Here is a 13,413-nt window from a genome sequence, read left to right on the forward strand (position 1 = left end):
ATTAATAATTTATCCGCTTAAATACCTACACTTACTTTACCAATTTTCCATTGTATTGATGAAGAGGTTTCCAAATTTCATATAGGTCGTCATGATGTGGACAGGACTTTTTGATAACTATACCAAATGACTATATAAAATATAAGTGTTAAGGCCAGGTGTGGTGGCTTACGCTTGTAATGCCAGCACTTTGGGAGGCCGAGGCGGGCGGATCACGAGGTCAGGAGATCGAGACCATCCTGGCAAACTTGGTGAAACCCCGTGTCTACTAAAAATACAAAAAAATTAGCCGGACGTGGTGGTGGGCGCCTGTAGTCCCAGCTTCTCGGGAGGCTGAGGCAGAAGAATGGCGTGAACCTGGGAAGTGGCAGAGCTTGCAGTGAGCAGAAATAGTGCCACTGCACTCCAGCCTGGGCAACAGAGTGAGACTCTGTTTCAAAAAAAAAAAAAAAAAAAAAGAAAGAAAAAGAAAAGAAAAATATAAGTGTTTAAACGTAAAATACCTTGCAACTGCTAACACAGGGCTAGAGAATATAGCAAGGTAATAGTCTGTCCAGTAAATTCTTCTGAAAAAAAAATTTTTTTTTGAAACAGAGTCTCACTCTGTCAACCAGGCTGTAATGCAGTGCCACGATTTCAGCTCAATACAACCTCCACCTTCCAGGTTCAAGCGATTCTCCTGCCTCAGCCTCCCAAGTAGCCAGGACTACAGGTGTGTGCCACCACACCAGGCTAATTTTTGTATTTTTAGTAGAGACGGGATTTCACCAACTTGTCCAGGCTGGTCTCGAACTCCTGACCTCAGGTGATCCGCCCACCTCAGTCTCCCAAAGTGCTGGGATTACAGGAGTGAGCCACTGCGCCCAGTCTTCTTCTGCAATTTCGACAATCAACTGTGCGATTTGCCTTTCCTTCAGCACCGAGATTTTATTTTTCTTTCCTAATTATTTCAAACATGAATTTTGGTTCCAGGGAACTAGTATTTCCTTAATTTATAAATTGAGGGTGGCTGAGCATGGTGGCTCATGCCTGTAATCCCAGCACTTTAGGAGGCCAAGGCAGGCAGATCACTGGAGGTCAGGAGTTCAAGACCAGCCTTGCCAACATGGTGAAACACTGTCTCCACTACAAATGCAAAAATTAGCCAGCTGTGGTGGCAGGTGCGTGTAGTCCCAGCTACTAAGGAGACTGAGGCATGAGAATCGCTTGAACCCAGGAGGTGGAGGTTGTGGTGAGCCAAGATCATGCCACTGCACTCCAGCCTGGGTAACACAGGGGGACTCCATCTCCAAAAAAAAAAAAAAAAAAAGAGGGTCATCTCACAGATGATCTAATAAATAATGCTTTGTCTTTAGAAATTCACATTATTAACTTTTCTACTTTTAGATATCGTAACTGCTGTGACTTGAAGGACTTATCTCAACAAAGCCTTAAAAAACTAGGGTGGGCAGTGGGTGAATGGGTTGGGGGAACCCACACAAAATCCCCAAGACATCTGGAAGCCCATGACCCCATGAGAGGGACTGCAGGCAGCTGTAGCAGACTGGATGGGAGAGGACAGCAGGCAGGAGAACTCAGGGTCTGGAGGCCATGGTTCTAAGGCCAGAGGAAATCATTGGCAAACTTAAATCCAGAGCTTGACAGGATGAAATTTGTGATTGTAAATGAATATTTGCCATTACCAAGTGAGATCGCCAGTGGTTAGGTGCTCCTCCATGTGGGCCACAGTGAGGAGAACATGGCATCAGGCCAGGGTGTTCCTACCAGGAATGCAGGATCTGCACCTGTTTAGGACGAAACGCTGGGCAGACCCAGCTTAGAGTCATCTCTGCTCTTTACATCTGTCAAGGCTGTGAAAACTGAGAGTCGTCCACATGCGGTGGTTCACACCTGTAATCCCAGCACTCTGGGATGCTGAGGCGAGTGGATCACCTGAGGTCAGGAGTTAAAGACCAGCCTGGCCAACATGGTGAAATCACATCTTTACTAAAAATACAAAAAATTAGCCGGGCGTGGTGGTAGATGCCTGTAATTACAGCTACTCCAGAAGCTGAGGCAGGAGAATCTCTTGGAACAAGGGAGGCGGAGGTTGCAATGAGCCAAGATGGCACCACTGCATGCCAGCCTGGATGACAGAGTGAGTCTCTGTCTTAAAAAAAAACAACCAAAAAAACCCCCAGAAAACTGAGTCTCATGAACAGTTCCCGAAAAAGAAATTGGGCCCACATGAAAACACATTTTTCTCCCAGCTGGGGCAGGCAATGAAGTGAAATAGGTCTGCGGACTGGACTTTCACATAGAGACCGTATATTTCCTAATTTGGGGGTTATGTAGGGATCATCTGGAGGACTGTTCCTGCTTTTGGTGAAACACAGGGAGGTATTCTTTGTGAAGCTGCAAATATGGCACAGCAATAACCACTGGGGAATTGGAGAGAAAAGAGAAGGCATACTAACTGCTGTTGCAAGTTTCCCAGAAGTATGACATTATTGGGAAGTAAACTGCTTCTTAAATCAACTGTGTCAATACCACGTCAGTAAGGCACAGACAACAACATGAAGTTTCATGACAGGCCAAATCTAGCCCAAACCCAGTCCGGCAGAGGTTGTCAACCCAGCGCCCCAGCAAGAGCCAGAGGGTCCCATCCTGGGAGCTGCAGACGCTCTCCTGTGGGCTGCAAAGGCCATGGCCGCATCCTGGACAGGACGTAAGCTCTCAGGGATACATGCATGTTCCTGGGGTTGTATGAGTGTGACGGGTGTGGCATTAGTCTGACGGTGTCACGGGCATTCCAGTGGTTACGTGTGTGCTCGGAGGGACAGATGCGTGTTCCGGGGGTTATATAAGTGTGACAGGTGTGGCGTTAGGCACACGATGTCATCCCCGCATTCTGGGCGTTACGTGCGCTCTGAGGGACACATCCGCATTCCTAGGGTCGGATCTGGACAGCAGCTGTCACGTTACCCTGACGGTGTGATCTCTGTATACAACGGGTGCTAACACCAGCATCACAGATGGAGTGTTATTAGTACTACGGGGGTTATTATCACTGTGGTGGGTGTTCCAGTTGCTTTCCTGAGGCTACATTTCTGTTCCGAGACAGTGGCTTGGCTCCGTGGCTGCCTCGCCTTGGGTGCAGAGAACGAACCTCAAGTGTGCTGGATTCACAGGGGCTTTTGGTTTCTAATTTTCCACAGGAAGGGTCTCTGCCCCTCAGCTGCCAAGGCTGAAAAAGGAAGGATTTTATTCACCACGGACGCGAGCTCGAGTTGTCCAAAAGCGAGGGGCGTATCCCAGTATGTGCTGAGGAGAACGCGGCTCCCGCTCTCGCAGGACTCAGGCGAGGAGGTAGCACTCGGCCGCCTCAGGGCTCAGAAAAGCCGGGCTCGCGCGCACTCTGCTGGCGGCCGGGGGCACTGCAGCGCCCTAGAGCTCACTGCGCGTCGGCAGCCCCGTGCCCGCTGCTACACATCCCGCTGCACCACTTAAAGACAGCACGGAGTGTTTGGCGCTATCATTCTAGAAATGCAAACTGACACAGAGCCCACTAGCCCGTGAATTTCTAAAAATGCAGAAGGCACAATTAATTGGAAACCATAGGAAATAAAATCAACATGAATGCACATTTTACAACTTATGCAAAAATTTACTCAACATAGACCTCAGACTTAAAACGTGAAACTGTCAGAGGCCTCTTAACCACAGTGACTTTATTTTAAATAAAGGTTTTAAAAAAGTTAAATCTGGGCAGGGCGCAGTGGCTCATATCTGTAATCTCAGCACTCTGGAAGGCCAAGGCGGGCAGATCACTTGAGATCAGGAGTTCAAGACTAGCTTGGGCAAATTGTGAGAACCCTATGTCTACAAAAAACACACAAATTAGCTGGCATGGTGGCATGTACCTGTAGTCCCGGCTACCCGGGACGCTGAGGCGGGAGGATTGCTTGAGCTCAGGAGTTTGAGGCTGCAGTTAGCCCACCATGATCACACCACTCCACTCCAGCCTAGGCGACAGAGTGAGACCCTGCCTCACACACACACAAGTTAAATTTGTTGGATTATATATTTAGGGGGTTGAGTACTTTTGGTTATAAAATATTTATGGTTGCGGGAACAAGTTAATAAATAAAGACATAAAACTTATAAAAATGTACCAGGACTTTAAGAACAAAAAAGCATTCTTAGTTTAAAAATAAGTTTTACTTTAAAGGTAATAATACACTCATAAATTCTTGTTAAAATCCACAGTAACATAGACAAGTAACAATATTAATAGCCTGTCACAAACTGATCACAAGCCTTTATAAAAGACAACACTATTTATAATAACCTATATAAACAAACATTAAGCCCGGGCGCGGTGGCACATGCCTGTTATCCCAGCACTTTGGGAGGCTGAAGCGGGAAGATCACTTGAGACCAGGAGTTCCAGACCAGCCTGACCACCATGTGAAACCCAGTTTCTACCAAAAATACAAAAAATTAGCCGGATGTGTTGGCACGCGCCTGTAATCCCAGCTACTTGGTAGGCTGAGGCAGGAGAAACCTTGAACCAAGGAAGCAGAGGCTGCAGTGAGCCGAGATCATGCCATTGTGACAGGAGTGAAACTCCGCTTCAAAAAATAATTTTTTTAAAACAGGTGCATTCCTCCTCTTGCTTTCTGAGGACGCCCTGCTATGTAGTTGAGTAGTCGCTAATAAACTACCTTAACTTCACTATACTCTGTGATTCGCCATAAATTCTTTCCAATGTGAGATCCAAAAACCCATTCTTGGGGTCTGAGACAAGATCCCTTTTCCGGTGACAAAACTATACAAATTCTAGAATAAAACACAGAAAACTATGTGACCTTGGGTTTGGTCATGAGTTTTAACACATGACACTGTCAGAGGCATTTAACGCCTCCTTTATATGAACTCCAGGGTGGTTTATGTTCCATTGGCTAAGAGAAAGTTTTCTTCCAAAATGTAACATGATTTAAGGTCAAACATTAATATCAAGTAAACTCAAAAGATGGAAAAGATAGCATTAGTTCTGGGAAAACCAGAAGTGTGCCTTTTTTGGAAATAATCATCGGTAGCACAAACTTCAGATTCTGCAAAGGAAATAAAAATGAGTTAACTTACATTTTTCACAAATTAAGATATAAATCAAGATAATGAAATCCAGAAATCCAATCTTACTGCTTTTAATGTTCATTAAAAAAAAAAAAAAGACATCTTTATCAAATAGCCCCAGCAATAGTCACCAACTAAGTCTTTACTACTTAAAAGCAAAATCCACCTATCTCCTGAACAGTATCCACTTTACAAGCCTCATTATACGTACTGGAAACAAGTTTCAGAAATAAATATATGCATGTATATATATAAAAATATATTTCAAATAAAAAATACTTTTAGATAGTGGTATTACAATACATTTAGAAATTAATAACGGAAGCAAATTATGGGAGATCATCCACGCCTGTCCCAAAGGTACCGAATTTATAAATCATCTCAGATGCGGTGCAGGACAGGTTGAAAATAGGAACGCAATGTACCCGTGCGGAGCAGCGGCCGGCGCGGTGTCCAGGGCAAGACCCTGCCCGGTCCAGGCCCCTCCGGCCCTGGGCCCGACGACTGCTACGCCTCTGACTCCACGCTAACGCGGAGCCCGAGCGCGCGTCACAACGTGTGGGGCCGGGGAGGCTGCTACCCAGAGGCGGAGTGCGGGATCGCGAGGGTGCCCACCCGCCTCTCGCTCCCGCCGGCACGTACGGACTCGCGTCCCCGCCGGGCGCCGACTAGGCAGCAGCACCGCCCCCGGCACAAGAGGCTCACGCGCCTCTTACCTAACAGGAAGTTGGAAGCAGCGCGCCCCCACGGTGCACTGAACGCACTCAAACAGAACCGGACGCAGACACGCGCTTTCAGCCCAGGGGAAAAACTGGCAGGGTCGGAAAAGCAAGCAGCGCGTGCGGGAGCTCAGAATGCGCCCTGCCTCGGCCCGAGACCCCGCCCCGGCCCGGCCCCGCCTTTTTGTCTGCCTCACCCCTCCCCGCCCGGCACGTACGGGCCCCGCCCTTCGCGCGGCGTTTTTTGTTGACCCGGAAACGGATTCTCCGGAGCCAAGGTCCGCTCGGGCGAGTGCCCTCCGCTTTTTGTGGCCAAACCCAGCCACGCAGTCCCCTTCCTGCGCCATCCTCCATACCCGGGGTCTGTGGGTCTCCGCGGACGTCACAGGCTCGGCAACAGCCCCACTGTAGGCGGGGAGCCCCGCGACGCCCTGAAATGCTCCGAAGCCTGTCGCTCAGCTGCCAGATCTGCGTCTGTGTCCGGTTCCGTCACTGAGGTCGCCCCGTCCAGCCCTTCTACCCTAGTTCTCTTCACCGTCCGCCCATCCTATCGCGCGCCGCGTCAGGTCCCCATTCGGCACATGGCTTGTCTCCCGTCGTCCCCACCCTTGCCCCTCTTGGCAGCTCAGGGCAGCCCTGGGATTTGGCAGACGCCAGTCCTCCCTGAGATGTCTCCCCAGCCTTCCCTCCGCCAGGCCCTACGTCTCCGCAAACCCCCCGCTTCGGGGTGACCGCTTCAGACAGGAAGCTGAGTCCGGGCCTGGTGTAAGGGACCTGCCCAATCCTGTGACAGCCCGCGTCCTTCTGACAGTCACCTCCCACTAGCGGTGACCTTCCCGGTGCCCCACTGAGAAGTGGGCTCTTCCTTGGCAGGGGCTTCTTCACTGTATCGCTGTGGATGTCGAGGTGGGGCAGGATCGTGAGGAGAAAACAAGAGAAGAGGGAGGTAGGGCCAGCGAGGGACAAAAGGGGAGGGAAATTTAGATGGGAAGTGGATGGGTGTGAGGAATTTGAACAAACACTGAGAATGAAGGAGAATGACCTGAGCAAGTAGTAGTGGGGTAAATGGAAATAGACAAAACGGCAATCAGCAGAGATGTGGAGGACAGAATACAATGAGGGGGCCCTGACTGTCAGTAGCAGAGGGGGCAACAGAAGCCTAATTCTCAAATTCCTTAGATGATTTTCTGATTTCCAAATTAGTTTCCCTTTGAAATTTGTTGTATCAGGTTCAGTTTATGAGGCCTCAATACTTTTCAGTCTTAATTATGTATTGAAAATACTTTTTGTTTGGTAAATACTTTTACATTAATTCAGTGTGCACTTTGTAAGAATATTGATGATTTGAGTTAGTTTAGTTTTCAACATCTTCCTCTATTCCTTTATATGATCTCTGTATTTAATGACTGTAGGATAAAATTTCCAACTAAGTATAAATATCAAGTTTTCTTTGTGCTGTTTTCTGCAATTATTGAAGGATGGGCTGAATTGTCCTAGAACTTTGTTCCAACAGATTCCATGTGTTCATAATGAATAAATTGCTCAAAGATATTTCGAAAGCTCACCTTTTATGTTTTTTATTGCCAATAATTACATCTTTTTAATTTTTATATTTTTGGATGACTTAATGTGATGTTCTGGAAAAGACAAATGCTTTTAGTCAATATGATTAAAACCGTGAAAGACAAATTGCTGTTACTTAAGAGTGTGAAATTTGATCTCAAATCTTTAGGGGGCAGGGATGTTAAGGGAAAACTGCCACTGTCGCATCCAGATCATGTCATTCCTGTTAAGCTGGTGCTGGTTACTGTCTACTGGCTTCTGTTCACCTTTCCACCTGCCCCAAGACATACACATAGTGACATAAGGCAGTGGATAGGGAAAGAGCAAGACTTTTTAAAGTAAGCACAGAACAAAGGTGTCTTTCTAATGAGGAGGAGCTGTTGGTTCCGGGAAGGAAGCTTGGAGGAGAAAGGGCAATAAGATTTGGGTATTCAGGATCCAGAAGTGAGAGAGAGCTTGGGAAGCTCAGGAACCGGAGAAAGAAAAAGCATTGCCCATTCTCACCCATGACCCTGTGCTCAGCAGGTACTAGCAGAGACTTCAGCAGGAACCAGAGAAAGAAAAAGCATTGCCCATTCACACCCATGACACTGTGTTCAGCAGGTACTAGCAGATACTTCAGGCTCTGTGACTAAAAGGGATCAGACCAGTTCATATACCCACAGCTGCCATGTAAGGATGTGTGTGGACTTTACTAGGGAAGAAGGGTGTTATGAAGAAAGGGGCAGAAAAACTCACCTGTTTGTCTCCAGGTAGAAGTTTATTGTCCCGAATTCCTGGAGGTTCAGTGAAAAGCAGAAGACTGTCTTTTTCACATGTTGAGTTATGCCCCCATATATGTGGTTGTGGTAAAGAAAGAGGGTATGTCGATGGGAAGTCCTGAAATGCATGTTCCTAACATTCAGCAGGGACTTCTCAAGACACATCTTGCCTTAGAAAGAAGCTCAGAGAAGAAAAATGGAGAACAATTAGATATGACATTTTCACTGGAAAAAGTCATATTATTCACTGATTGTTTTGTCATCTCCCTCCTTAAATGTTGTTTTTAGGATTTCGTAATATCTGACCCTGCCTAACACATTTCCTAACTCACTCATAGCCTTCCCTTAACTTCATCCCATCTTCACAGTATCACACTGTGACCCAGTGATTTCTAACTTGTGAAGTTCCATTCGGGGGATCATATGGGAAGGCCTTCACACCCAGACATGGTGTGGAAGTGGGCCACATAATGTCAGTGAGGCAAGTATGGATCGTTTAGGGATGATGCACTGTCAGATCTTGTTGACCATGATTAGAAACACTGTGCATATTAGTAGTGAATTAATGTTGGGAATACCTGACAAATCCTGGAAAAGAAGATTAATGAGAGGAAATTTGTTCTGCCCAATTGTATAATGCATTTGAAGCTTAAAACAATGAATCAGTATTGATCTAGCCTCAAAATATTAATGATTTGGATTAGAAGGAAGACTTTAGAAAATGATAGCTATGACAAATTAAAGTAGCATTTCATCCACACGATGGAGTTTGTTTATTCAGTAATTGCTTTAAGAATGGAATCAACGTAAATGTCTAACAGGAGGGTATTTTAGAAATTGTTCACAGCACGTCTGTTCCAAGGAGACCTTGATGTTCATAGATTTGTAAAGAATGCTGCTTACTAGCACACTGACTTATCTGCAAATGTCTGAGGGTTCCTCCACTTGGGTAACTTGGGGGTTTGATCGCAAAGTAAATAAATGGTACATTTTATATTGTAATATAGCAAGATGCAGCCCACAAACTGTAGATACTCTTAACTACCACATAAAGTTCATATACTACTTTAACCAGAACTTGATACTGTATGTATGTTTTTTGTAGATTTGGATAAAATGACAATTCATTATTATTTCCAGTTCACAAAGTAATTGTGAGGCTGAATACATTTTATTATTTTATAGATGTATGTGTAAAATGAATTTTTCTGCGTGACTCATTTTTGATGTATTTTAGATGCTATTTTATATTTTGTAGTTTAATTGTATGTACACACACACAAATACACACTTAGGTGTCTTATTATGTTTCTGTAGCGAAACCAAAATCCTTCCTTCATGCCATTTGACTTTATGTTTTCCTCAGGAAGGCAGGACCTATTTTATATGATAAAATATTATGTTTTATTGAGTCCACTTATGATATTGTTTAATATTATGAATATTTACATGACTTATTTTAAATTTCCAACTAACATAGATTTACATGAAATTTGACATCTTTATTTTTTTCTTTTCACAACTATTTTGACTATATCCTCACCAAAAATCAAAATTTAGACAAAATTGGCTTTTAGACTAATTCTCATTTTTTACATGTGAAAGACTACATGTGACTTTTAAGTCTAGCTTGCCCTGAGTCTGCAGTCACCGGGGTTTTATGTCAGTGTGTCCTCCAATCTAATAATATTATTTTCAGGCTATATTCATGTCATTTTAATGTCCTCATTAAGTTTTAAAATTTCTTTACATGGGCCTACAAATTTATTTCAAATGTTCCTCATAATATTTTGCTATTGTAAATAGAGACTGATTTTGTGTGTTTGCTTTGTTTAAAGATTAATGTTACTAAACAGGAAATACTGATTTCAGCTTATTCAGAATAGTTTTGCCCACTTTTTAAATGTTCTTATTAGTATTGATAATTAGAATGGATTCTACTTTTTCAAGTTTACAGTCACATCATCTGAGAATAACTACAGTCTCATGTCTTTGACTCCATTTTTGTAGTCCCTCTCCTTTTCCGTCTTGTTTTGGTCCCACCTCAGGCATCATGTGCAGTGGTGAATGGCATCAGCCCCAGCCAGCCTCCTTATTCCAGCCTTACCTTAAGTGGAAATGGTTCTTTAGTTAACTCTTCAATATATAGTTTAGATTTTATTGATTAAGAATAATTAGTCCTCACAATTCGATATGATTTTTAAAGATTTTAAATTATTTTTAAAGATTTAAATTATTTGAAAGTGTTTTTTCAAACATCAGTTGATGTGATTGTTTTTAATCTTTAAAATTAATATGTGAAAGTAATACGTTTTCTAGTATGGAATTATCCTTTTATTATTGCAATTAACTCCACTTTACAATGCTCTGGTATTATTTAACCATACCAGTGATGGCCAGGTGACCAAAATAAATAGCCAAATGGCTAAAAGTGTATTAATGATTTTTGCAAATATAATTAATGAAAATTGTTGGTTAAAATTCTAGTTATTGTTGCATTTATGTTCATTTTGATTAGCATAATAAACTAATGAGGACAGGCTTATTTTTCTCCTTCAAAAGCATTTACATTACAAAGGAGGTAGAAGTGATTTGACATGAACTCTGATGTATAACTTAAACATTAAAATTAGCTAATCAGATTTTTTCTGCTGATTACTGAGGGAAAGTTTTAACTCTATTTTCATGGAAATTAATCAATGTATCATGTATTCATGTTAGAATACAATTGTTCTGATTTCTTAGATTTTGAATTACTACTTTTAAATAAATACAGTCTCTTTTATTTACCTGTGTTTTTTCTTTCCACCATGAGTCTTTTTGGTTTCATGATCTTGCTCTCAAAACTTTTAAACTATTGATTTCTGTCAAATCTGTTCATTCATTACATTATTTTATTATTTATTAAATTCTTTTAACTTTTTAACTTTTATTATTATGTACTGCATTTGTAACAATTTGGAAAGTCAAGTAACTACTGTTTTATTTTTCTTTATCTTGGTTTATGAGTGTTTTTAAAGTTTTACTTTCCTTGAAGATCACAGCTGTAGCCCCAATTCTATGGTTCTGGCTACTTTTATTTATCAGACTTACTAATATCATGAATGTAATTGGAATACTCCTTTGATTTTACTGATGACATATACCCACTAGTGTACTGAGATGGGGAAAAAAAGTCTTTACAACTCAGATAAATATAGAGTTGATATTTATTATTTATGTAAGCGTGATCTTGTTATTAAATTCCTCTATCATATTTATGGAATTGGCAATTTCTCTTTGAATCCAGACGTTTCTAGTCATGTGTATTTCCAACATATGTTTTTAGCCACATACACTTTTTTGAATATCATATTTGGTGTTTAATTTTTGCTAGGATTATAGGCTGGACTCCAGATCCAAACTCGACATGTAGCAGACCCACTAAAAACATACATTAAGCCCCTAGCACTGTTTTAATCTCTGTGGCCTGGCTGAGCTTCTGCCATCTGTCCTCCTAGGCACTGTGAGGTCTGGACATCTCATTTGGCATAACTCAGCAGTGGCCATTGGTGGATCTCATCCTTAGTACTACTCCCTGCTGGCAAGGGTGGCCCAGGCCCACATAAGCCATTGCTGGGCTCCTTGGAGGACTTAGAGAATCCTGAGATTGCCCATGAGGATGGGCATGCCTCACAGTCTAGCACCCATCTTTACTGATGCCTGTAGAGATTTAGAAGCTCACAGGGGTCTTTGATGTCTTTCTTATGCCTCCATTGTCTGCAGTGTGACTCCCATACTCCTAAGCCAAGGTAGAGAATTTTGAGGAGGCTTGTATGGAGGTTTATGGTGACCCCCATGGTTCTGTGAGACTGGTAGAAGGCACAGACCCCTTAGACTTCTCCCCCAGAGGAATATGTGAGACTAGTGGAGGAAAAGAGAGTAATGAAGTATGCATTTAGCATCCCAGGCTATCATTGCACAGCTCTAAGGAGAAATACAGGGTGTCTTATGGCAACTGGCACAGCTCTGTGAGACTGGGAGATATTGAACAACCTTGAAAAATCAAGGAGATGTGACCCTACTGAAGGAACAAAATAAATCTACAATAATTGACCATAAAGAAATACAGGTTTTTGGCTGGGTGCAGTGGCTCACACTTGTAATCAAAGCACATTGGGAGGACGAGGTAGGCAGATCACTTGAGGCCAGGAGTTCAAAATCAGCTTTGCCAACATGGTGAAACCCCAGCTCCACTAAAAATACAAGAAAAAAAAAATTAGCTGGGCATGGTGATGGGCACCTGTAATCCCAGCTACTCAGGAGGCTGAAGCAGGAGAATTGCTTGAACCCAGGAGATGAAGGTTGCAGAGAGCTGGTATTGTGCTATTGCACTACAGCCTGGACAACAAGAGTGAAACTCCGCTAAAAAAAAAAAAAAGAAAGAAAAAGAAATGGAGGTTTCTGAATTTCCTGATAAGAATTAAAGATAAATTGCCTTAAAGGAGCTCAATGAGCTGTGAGACAACACTGATAGACAAGTAAAATCTGGAAAAGAATACATGAACAACATGAGTATATCAACAAAGAGAAACCATAATAAAAGAAATGTAGATTCTGGGGCTGAAGAACACAGTAACTGAACTAGATCAATACAGGGTTTCAAGAGCTGACTTGATCAAGCAGAAGGAATAACCAGTGAACTCAAAGACCGGTTATTTGAAATTATTCAATCAGAAGAGCAAAAAGAAAAAGAATCTTTTAAAAAGTGAAGAACCTCTGTCTGACTTTGCTAAAAATTGGAGGTTCCTAAGAACTCCTTCCCCGCCACCCCCCGCAAGGCAGACTCTTGCTCTGTCACCCAGACTAGAGTGCAGTGGTGTGATCTCGGCTCGCTGCACCCTCCACCTCCCAGTTTCAAGCGATTCTTGTACCTCAGCTTCCCAAATAGCTGGGATTACAGGTGCCTGCCACCACGCCCAGCTAACTTTTATATTTTTAGTAGAGAGGGGGTTTCACCATGTTGGCCAGGCTGATTTTGAACTTCTGACCTCAGGTGATCCTCCCACCTTGGCCTCCCAAAGTGCTGGGATTACAGACATGAGCCACCATGCCCGGCAAGAACTCCTTTTTATGTTAGATTTGCTAGGGTTTAGCAGCTCACAGAACCCAGGAAAACAGTTTGCTTAGCTGATTTATTACAAAGGACATTTTAAATATTACAAATGAACAGCCAGCTAAAGAGTTACATACAGCAAGTTTTGGAAGGGTCT

General features: G+C 43.1%; 1 long non-coding RNA gene and 1 pseudogene across 2 annotated transcripts; one reads left to right on the plus strand and one right to left on the minus strand.

The window, feature by feature from the left end:
• Positions 1 to 1,283: 1,283 nt before the first annotated feature.
• On the minus strand, positions 1,284 to 5,996 carry LOC114676028 (uncharacterized). The gene is made up of 3 exons (XR_003726864.2): positions 5,835 to 5,996; positions 3,903 to 4,024; positions 1,284 to 3,226 (listed from the first exon to the last, which is right to left on the minus strand). It is a non-coding gene; the product is annotated as an uncharacterized LOC114676028 (long non-coding RNA).
• A 277-nt stretch (positions 5,997 to 6,273) lies between these two features.
• LOC144336323 (uncharacterized) lies at positions 6,274 to 10,947 on the plus strand (annotated as a pseudogene). The gene is made up of 2 exons (XR_013407973.1): positions 6,274 to 6,309; positions 6,363 to 10,947. The product of XR_013407973.1 is annotated as an uncharacterized LOC144336323 (transcript).
• Positions 10,948 to 13,413: the final 2,466 nt, after the last annotated feature.

This window comes from Macaca mulatta, chromosome 17 (assembly GCF_049350105.2).
Source record: "Macaca mulatta isolate MMU2019108-1 chromosome 17, T2T-MMU8v2.0, whole genome shotgun sequence".
Classification (NCBI taxonomy): domain Eukaryota; kingdom Metazoa; phylum Chordata; class Mammalia; order Primates; family Cercopithecidae; genus Macaca; species Macaca mulatta.